This window comes from Zea mays, chromosome 10 (genome assembly GCF_902167145.1).
Source record: "Zea mays cultivar B73 chromosome 10, Zm-B73-REFERENCE-NAM-5.0, whole genome shotgun sequence".
Classification (NCBI taxonomy): Eukaryota; Viridiplantae; Streptophyta; class Magnoliopsida; order Poales; family Poaceae; genus Zea; species Zea mays.
Genome location: NC_050105.1, coordinates 12,597,273 through 12,607,116, shown reverse-complemented (window position 1 = coordinate 12,607,116; position 9,844 = coordinate 12,597,273).

The following is a 9,844-nucleotide window of genomic DNA, read 5'->3' as shown; positions in this document are numbered from 1 at the left end:
ACCAATAATTGCATTGTAAGGGTATTCCATGTCAACAATGTCAAACACAACTTGCTCAGTTCTAGTGTTGTTGATGAACCCGAAGGTCACTGACATGGTGATCTTGCCCAGTGCTACAATCTGTCTTCCTCCGAAGCCACAGAGAGGATGTGTAGCATCATGAATCTTATCTTCTGGCTCTTGCATTTGTCTGAAGGCCTTAGCAAATATAATGTCAGCTGCACTGCCTGTGTCAACCAAGACATTGTGGACCAGAAATCCTTTGATAACACAAGAGATAACCATGGCATCGTTGTGTGGGTAATCTTTGAGCTGAAGGTCCTCTTGGGAGAAGGTAATAGGAATGTGAGACCATCTTGACTTGATGAAGGGTCCTTGCACCCCAACATGTTGTACCCTTCTCTGTGCTTCCTTCTTTTGTTTCTTGTTAGCTGGCTCTGAGGACGAGCCACCTGTGATCGGGAGCACTAGCTTCGGGTCCGAAGCAGCTCCAGTTTGGTTGTTGAACGAAGCCATTAGCTCAAAAAAGTGGAAGTGAGTTCACCGGAGGTGGGCGCCAATGTTGGGGACTTGTTCTCAAATGCTATGAATTAAGAACAAGACAACATAAAGTGTTAAATGTCAATGTCCTTCGTCCATAAAACATTATTCCCTTGAGGATAATGGGCCTTGGACGAAGGCTGATAAGAGCATAATTACGAAGTTTAAGTCTTCGTAATAAAATTTCAGTAAAAATTGTAAGATAACATAAAAAGGTATAAAAAGGGATAAATACATCATAGATAAATTACAGTGTATTTATTTAATGTATTAAATCATTGAATACAATAATACCTTTGCCTTGGCAAAAGGTTGGATTCCAGAAAATGCAATTGCAATCACTTGAATGCGTGAACAGTAATGGAATACTGTTCACTATTTATAGGCACAGGACGCAGCCTATGAGGAATTACAAGTAAGCCCCTTATAAAAGCTTACAACATTGACTCAGACCTTTATGGGCTAAAAGGTCATTCTATCTTTAAGTCGGTTTGCAATACCGAAGCTTCACAAAAAGGAACCTTCGGCCATTTTATACAAACAGCTTCCGCCGAAGACTGCTTCTCCCTGTAAGACCTTCGGCGACGAAGCATAGGCCCAACAATGTTGCACCGTCCTAAGTCGTTGCCGACTTAAGTCGATTGCTCCGTTAGCTGGGTATAGTGGTCACCCCGAATTAAGTAAGCACGAGCATGTTGTACCATCTTAAGTCATTGCCGACTTAAGCCGATTGCTCCGTTAGCAGGGCATAGTGGTCACCCCGAGTTAAGTAAGCGCGAGCATGTTGCACCGTCTTAAGTCGTTGCCGACTTAAGCCGATTGCTCCGTTAGCAGGGCATAGTGGTCACCCCGAGTTAAGTAAGCGCGAGCATGTTGCACCGTCTTAAGTCATTGCCGACTTAAGCCGATTGCTCCGTTAGCAGGGCATAGTGGTCACCCCGAGTTAAGTAAGAATGCCGGTCAATCATGAACAAACTGAGTATTCTTGAAGCCCTTTTTTATTGATGACATATTTCCCATTTTACAGAGTACATTATCGTCCCGATAGCTTTTGAAATATAGCTAGGGGTAAAACTTCCTGAGGTGTTCTATATTCCAGGAGTTCCCAATTTCTGTGCCGTCCATTTGAGTGAGACGATATGATCCCGGCCGAGTGACTTCTGCTACTATGAATGGTCCTTCCCATGAGTGTGACAACTTGTGTCGTCCCTCCCCCATTAGAATTCGGCGGAGGATGAGATCTCCCACTGAAAAGGATCGTTGTCGCACGACCTTGTCGTGATAGCGTCTCAGAGTCTGCTGATATCGTGCTGATTGAATTACTGCATTCAGTCGTTCTTCTTCGAGTACATCAATCTCCTCTAGCCTAGTAGCTTCGGCTTCTGCTATGCTTTCGAAGATCAACCTTGACACCCCAAACTTGAGATCAGCGGGTAATACCGCCTCTGACCCATAGACCATGAAGAAAGGAGTGTTTCCATGCAGAGCTCGGCTAGATTGGGTTCTTAGGCTCCAAACGACGTAGGGCAATTCCCTTAACCACTTTCCTGCGAACTTTTCATTCTTATCGAAGACCTTTTTCCTGAGTGCCTCCAATATCATCCCGTTAGCTCGTTCAACCTGCCCGTTGGCTCTTGGGTGTGCTACTGAAGCATACTTGATCTGAATGCTTTTTTGCTCGCAGAAATCGAAGAACTCTGAACTTGTGAAGTTGGATCCTAGGTCAGTTATGATATTGTTCGGTATCCCGAACCTGAATATTATGTCTTGTATGAATTCCACGGCCTTAGCTGAGGTTAAAAAAGCAATGGGTTTGAACTCTATCCATTTAGTGAATTTGTCGATTGCTACCAGTACATGAGTGTATCCTCCTTGAGCTTTCTTGAAAGGTCCAATCATATCCAGTCCCCAGCATGCGAAGGGCCAAGTTACTGGTATGGTCTGCAGTTGCTGTGCTGGTAGATGTTGTTGCTTTGACAAGTACTGGCAAGCTTCGCACCTCCGAACTAACTCGGTTGCGTCACTTTTCGCTGTTGGCCAATAGAATCTTGACCTGAAGACCTTCCTGACTAGCGTCTTGGATGCTTCGTGTATTCCACATTGCCCAGCATGGACCTCATCTAGAAGTCGCTTCCCAGTAGATGAGAGAATGCACTTCATGAGGACGCCTGATGCACCCCTTCTGTATAATGTCTCCCCAACGAGTGTGTAGTGAGCTGACTGTCTAGCGATGTGCTCGGCTGCATTTTTGTCATTTGGTTCCTCTTCATTCTTTATATATCTGATGATCGGCCTTCTCCAGTCATCAGAGTCTGACTCTAGTTGATTCACGATATTACACTCTTCTGCCTGATCCATTGAGATGCTTGGTTGTGGTATTTCTTGTACAAAGACTCCAGGTGGGACCTGAGTTCGACTGGACCCTAGCTTGGACAGTACATCGGCTGCCGTGTTTCGATCTCTTTCTACGTGATGAAATTCCAGACCTTCAAATTTATCTTCTAGTTTTCGGACGGCAGTGCAGTACTTTCCCATTGAATCGCTTGAACAATCCCATTCTTTATTTATTTGGCTTATGACTACAAAAGAATCTCCGTACACCATCAGTCTCTTGATGCCTAGTGATATAGCAATGTTCAGTCCATGAATTAGGGCTTCATACTCGGCTGCGTTGTTGGAGGCTAGAAATAGCAACTGGAGGGCATATTTGAGGTGCTCGCTGTTGGGACCATGCTTCGTCGCCGAAGGTCCTTCGACTGAAGCCGCTCGTACGTGACGCCGAAGGCATCATTCATGAAGCTTCGGTATTACAACATATCCGAAGATGAAGGGTCGAACCGACTTAAAGATAGAATGACCTTTTAGCCCATAGGGATCTGAGTCATTGTTGTAAACTTTTATGAGGGGCATGATTGTAATTCCTCACAGGCTGTGTCCTGTGCCTATAAATAGTGAACATTACTCCTTTACTATTCACACATTCCTGTAATTGCTAACGCATCATTCGGGAATCATTGTTTGTCAAGGCAAAGGTATAAATGTACCTAAACGTTGTATTCAAATATCTTAAATTCATATAATAAGATATGTGGATGATGTCATCTATTTCCAATGTATTTATCTTTAATGTTTTACTTTACTTTGTATTATCTTTACAAGTTTAATTACAAAGGTGAAACCTTCGTAACATTATGCTAGTGACCTTCGTCCGAGGTTCATTAAATCCTTATGGAGATAATGCTTCGGCGGACGAAGGGCATTAATATTTAACATTTTATGTTGCCTTGTTCTTAATTCATAGCAATTGAGAACAAGTCCCCAACATTGGCGCCCACCTCCGGTGAACTCACTTCCACTTTTTTGAGCTGATGGCTTCGTTCAACAATCAAGCTGGAGCTGCTTCGGCTCCGAAGCTGGTACTCCCGATAACAGGCGGTTCATGCTCAGAGCCAGCCAACAAGAAACAGAAGGAGGCATAGAGAAGGGTACAACATGTCGGGGTGCAGGGACCCTTCATCAAGTCAAGATGGTCTCACATTCCAATTACCTTCTCCCAAGAGGACCTTCAACTCAAGGATTACCCACACAACGATGCTATGGTTATCTCTTGTGTGATCAAAGGATTTCTGGTCCACAATGTTTTGGTTGATACAGGCAGTGCAGCTGATATCATATTTGCTAAGGCCTTCAGACAGATGCAAGAGCCCGAAGACAAAATTCATGATGCTACACATCCCCTTTGTGGCTTCGGAGGAAGGCAGATTGTAGCACTCGGCAAAATCACAATGCCAGTGACCTTCAGATTTATCAACAACACAAGGACTGAACAAGTTGTGTTTGATATTGTTGACATGGAATACCCTTACAATGCAATCATTGGTCGTGGTACTCTCAACGCCTTCGAAGCAATTCTTCATCCAGCTTATCTTTGCATGAAAATACCTTCAGATCAAGGGCCTATTGCTATTCATGGAAGTCAGGAAGCTGCCAGAAGGGCCGAAGGAAATTGGACAGACTCAAAAGCAATCCATAATATAGATGGCGCTGAAGCTTGTGAGCAATACAAGTTCAGAAGGGAAAAAACTGCTTTGGCTGATCAGCCGAAGCCCATGCTCTTATGTGAGGACATGGCAGAGCAGAAGGTGCTATTGGGATCTCAACTGTCCGAAGAACAGGAGAAAACCTTGATAAGGTTTTTGTTCAACAATAAAGATGTTTTTGCTTGGTCAGCTAATGATCTTTGCGGAGTTAACAGGGATGTTATTGAGCACTCGCTCAATGTTGGCCATCCTTCAGACCCAGAAAGCAGAGGCTTCGGAAGATGTCTGATGACAAGGCCGAAGGTGCTCGGAATGAAGTGAAAAGACTCCTCAGTGCCGGAGTTATCAGAGAGGTAAAATACCCAGAATGGTTGGCTAACACTGTTATGGTAAAAAAGGCCAATGGTAAATGGAGAATGTGTATCGATTTTACTGATCTCAATAAGGCCTGTCCGAAGGACGAGTTTCCATTGCCAAGGATAGATTCCCTAGTTGATGCAGCAACTTCTTCAGAGCTTATGAGTCTGTTGGATTGTTATTCAGGCTATCACCAAATTTGGATGAAGAAGGAGGATGAACCGAAAACCAGCTTCATAACTCCTAGTGGAACATATTGTTACCTTCGGATGCCTGAGGGGCTTAAGAATGCTGGAGGAAGCTTCAGCAAAATGACAGCGAAGGTTCTTCATTCCCAGATAGGCAGAAATGTGCTAACTTATGTTGATGATATCATTGTAAAAAGCACGAAGCAAGATAATCACATTGCTGATCTGCAGGAGACCTTCGCCAATTTTAGACAGGCTGGTTTAAAGTTGAACCCAGAAAAATGTGTCTTCGGAGTGAAGAAAGGGAAATTTCTTGGCTGTCTAGTCTTAACAAAAGGGATTGAAGCTAAGCCAAACAAAATCGAAGCTATCCTTCGAATGGAGCCACCAAGTACAAAGAAGGGAGCTCAAAGATTGACAGGAAGACTGGCATCTCTCAACAGATTTATATCTAGATCAGCAGAGAGAAACTTACCATTTTTCGAAGTACTGAAATCAGCTGAAGTTTTTCAATGGGGACCAGTTCAGCAGAAAGCCTTCGAAGAGCTGAAGCAATATTTGATAAACCTAACAACACTAACTCCACCAACGCTAAGGACTCCTCTGTTATTATATGTGGCAGCTTCGCACTCAGCGGTAAGTGCAGCACTCGTCCAGGAGAAGCTTGAAGGCCAAGTCAAAAAGCAAGCCCCAATATACTTCGTATCAGAAGTTCTTAGCCTATCAAAGAAAAATTATACGGAATTGGAGAAAGTACTGTATGCTGTTTTGATGGCTTCTAGGAAGCTTCGACATTATTTTCAAGCTTACAATATAGTTGTTCCTTCTTCACAACCATTGAAGGACATCATGAGAAATCGAGAAGCTACTGGAAGGATTGGAAAATGGGCTACAGAGCTCAATGAATTTTGTATTGATTATGTGCATAGGTCTTCGATTCAATCCCAAGCGTTGGCAGACTTCATTGCTGACTGGACGCCAGGGGCTCAAGAGGAAGAAATGAATAAAGATGCCGAAGTATGGACAGTGTTTTGCGATGGGTCTTGGGGAACCTTCGGAGCAGGAGCAGTTGCTGTGTTGGTTTCACCTTCCAAAGTTAAAACTTGTTATGCGACAAGACTTGATTTCAGTTGCACAAACAATATTGCTGAGTACGAAGCTCTGCTCTTGGGTCTTTGGAAGTTAAAGGCAATGGGAATCAGAAGGGCTATTCTTAAAACTGGTTCCCAAGTTATTTCTGGTCATATTGACAAAAGTTACAAAGCAAGAGATCCGAAGCTTGAAAAATATTTAGATACAGTCCGAAGGATTCTCTGTTAAAAATATTCCTCGTGGAGAAAATGAATATGCTGATCTATTAGCCAAGTCAGCAGCACAGGGGCTGCCCTTACCTTTGGAAGTATTTTTCGAAACAATAAAAGCACCTTCGGTCGAGCTTCTTGAAAGAGCAGTCCTCAACATATCCCTTGTTTATAGTGAATATTGGAGAACTGAGATCATCTCTTTCCTTCAGGGCAATTTTCTTTCAGATGACGAAGCTTATAACAGGAGGATAGAAGCAAGAGCTCGACCATATGTCATAATAGAAGGGGAATTATACAAGCGGGGGGTATGTTCCCCGTTACTCAAGTGTTTATCCAGAGCCGAAGGCATAGAATTGATGAAGGAAATACACGCAGGCCTATGTGGATCTCACATTGGATCTAGGCCTTTGCTCGGAAAAGTTTTTCGTCAAGGATTTTATTGGTCAAATGCAGCTTCAGATGCAGCGGATTTAGTTCAAAAATGCGAAGGTTGTCAGAAATGTGCAAGAGATCAAAAACAACCTTCGTCTTTAACTCAATTAATACAACCTACTTGGCCGTTGCAAAGATGGGGCCTTGATTTGCTAGGTCCATTACCACCAGCACAGGGGAACTTAAGATATGTTGTAGTGGCAGTGGAATATTTTTCTAAGTGGATTGAGGCAAAGCCTTTAGCCACAATAACTTCGGTTACTATTCAAAAGTTTTTCTGGCAAAATATTGTTTGTCGCTTCGGAGTGCCGAAGGCCATTACTGTAGATAATGGGACACAGTTTGATTCTGAAGCTTTCAGAGAATTTTGCGATCAAATTGGCACGAAGATCCATTTTGCATCAGTTCAACATCCGGAGTCAAACGGACTTGTTGAAAGAGCTAATGGGATCATAATGACAGGGATAATGAAGCTAATCTTCAATCAGCCCAGGGGAAAGTGGCCAGAAGAATTAATCAAAGTGGTGTGGAGCCATAACACAACAGCATCAAGATCAACAGGTTTTACGCCATTCAAACTATTGTTTGGTGACGAAGCAATAACCCCGGAAGAAGCTAAAGCAGGATCAATAAGAACAATAGCTTCGGCAGAAGGAGAAGATGTAGTTGATCATTCTGTGGAAAAAGATGCCATAGAAGGGATAAGGCTTCAAGCTGTAGAAAACATCAACAAATATCAAGCTGAAACAATAAAATGGCGTGACAGAAAAGTTAGGCTGAAGAACATTGAGCCAGGACACTTGGTGCTTCGAAGAATAGCCAACCCTGAAACAGTAGGCAAATTACAGCTGAAGTGGGAAGGACCCTTTTTGGTAGCATCTTCGTCAAGGCCCGGTTCCTATAGATTGAAGGATATGGACGGCAACGACATTCCTAGATCATGGAATGCGGATGAGCTTCGGCGATATTATGTTTAGCTCGATGTAATTTTCTTTTTTCTATTCTTTTTTGTGGCACCCTTTTCCTTTCCAAAGGGGGAGAAAGGTTTTTAATGGGGCCACAACATGTAATTTTCCTTATTTTAATTCTATAAGAGTGATATCCCCCAAAAATGTAAATGTAAATGCAAAGGAAAAAGAAAAGAAAACAGGAAGAAGCTCCAAAGTCGTTCCTAAGGGAATGCAGAGCTTACAGCGAAAAATAAACACTAATTCCGCCGAAAGTAAAAGGCGAAGAAGCTCCTAAGGGAGGCTTACAACGAAAAATAAACGCTGATTCCGCTGAAAGTAAAAGGCGAAGAAGCTCCTAAGGGAGGCTTACAGCGAAAAGTCAACGCTGATACACCGAAAAGTAAACGGTGAAGCCGAAAAGTAAACGGCCAAAAGATTTGAATCATTCCCAAGGGGATGAAGGGCTATGATTATGGTTTTTGAATATGTCTTTCGATATTTATTTGCACGATACATTACATCATGTCATTTGCATTCATAATTATTCATTTAGACATATATAGAATCATCATCATACCACACAAAAAAGACAGATGCTTCGGCAATGAGCAAAAATTCCGAAGAAAGAGAAAAAATTTTCATGCTTCGTTGTGTACGAAAAGAAGGGAAGGTGTTTTTCGCCTTCGGCTCAAAAAAAACAGAAGTTTCGTCCACAGCAAAGCAGATTGTACACGGATAAAGGAGACAGAATATATTACAAGGTATGTACAGATTTACATAAGTTTTTTTCATAATTATATTACAAAGATCCCTTCAGAATTTTTTGTAGAAAAGTCTATTATAGCAACTATCAAGCTTCAGGACGTCATACTTCAGCTTCGTCATACTTCAGCTTCGTCATCCTGCAAATATTAAAGAGCAGAATAAGAAAGGTGCAAATTTCAAGGAGAAGGTAAAAGTAACAAATATAAGTTTCTTACTGGCTTAAGGTGACTTCGAGCTTCGTCACCAGCCATCCTTCGCCCGCCATTTACCCAAATCTGGGTCATAAATCTATTTTCGATGCTTCGGGCTAGGCGCTCGGGATATCAATCAAGTCTGCTGCTGACAAGCTGAAGTTTGGTCTATTCACAATTTTTCCATGAGTACAACCAGCCTTCAGAAAAGCGGCAGCTGTGCCTCGAGAAGCTACCAAGGCGCAGAAATCGGCATGCCCACCAATAACTTCGTCAAGAGCATCAACCTCGCCTTCAATATGTTCCAAGGTGCTGGGCAGGTTTTCGGCTGAAGGTGAAAAATTTTCAGAACTGGCTCCGATAGAGTGAAATACGTCCTTCAGCCGCTGCACGCATCGGCTGCCGAAATTTAGACATTTCTCTTGGAGATCCTTCAATGATTTTTGCAAATTTGAATTTTTCTCGACCTCAGTCTTGAGACTTGCTTCAAGCTTCTCCTTTTCTTGCTCATATTTTTCTGACTTTTTGAGTAGTTCATTCTTTAAACTGTCATTTTCGGCTTGGACCTCAGCCAAGGAGCCTTCCATAGACTGAATAATAAAGTCTTTCTTTTTTAAAGCACCTTCGTGTTCTTTAGCCATAATTTCAAGATCTTGAATGGCGAAGTCCTTCTTCTTCAGAACAGCTTCGTAGTTTTCAACTTTTTCTTCTAAATCTTTGATGATAGCTTTGTTCTTCTCCTCTTCAAGATCTTGTTGCATTTTTAGCACTTTACTTAATAATATACTCTGCCAAAACAACCTTCGTCAGAGAAAGACATAAAAAATAATAATAATAAAATAATAATAATATTTTTACCTTAAAATTCGCATAGAGCAAGCTGCCAGCGACATGATGTCGCTGGTACCTGCAGAGGTCTGCTTCTATCTTCGGCAAGCCAACGCTTTTGGAGAGGGTTCTAACAATTTTGGCCTCGGTGCGGTTCCGAAGGCATCTTAGTTTCCCTTCGTTGACCCCACCAAATAGCATAGCCCCTGATTTATATCCGCAAGATATGGCATATTTTTCCAACTCTTC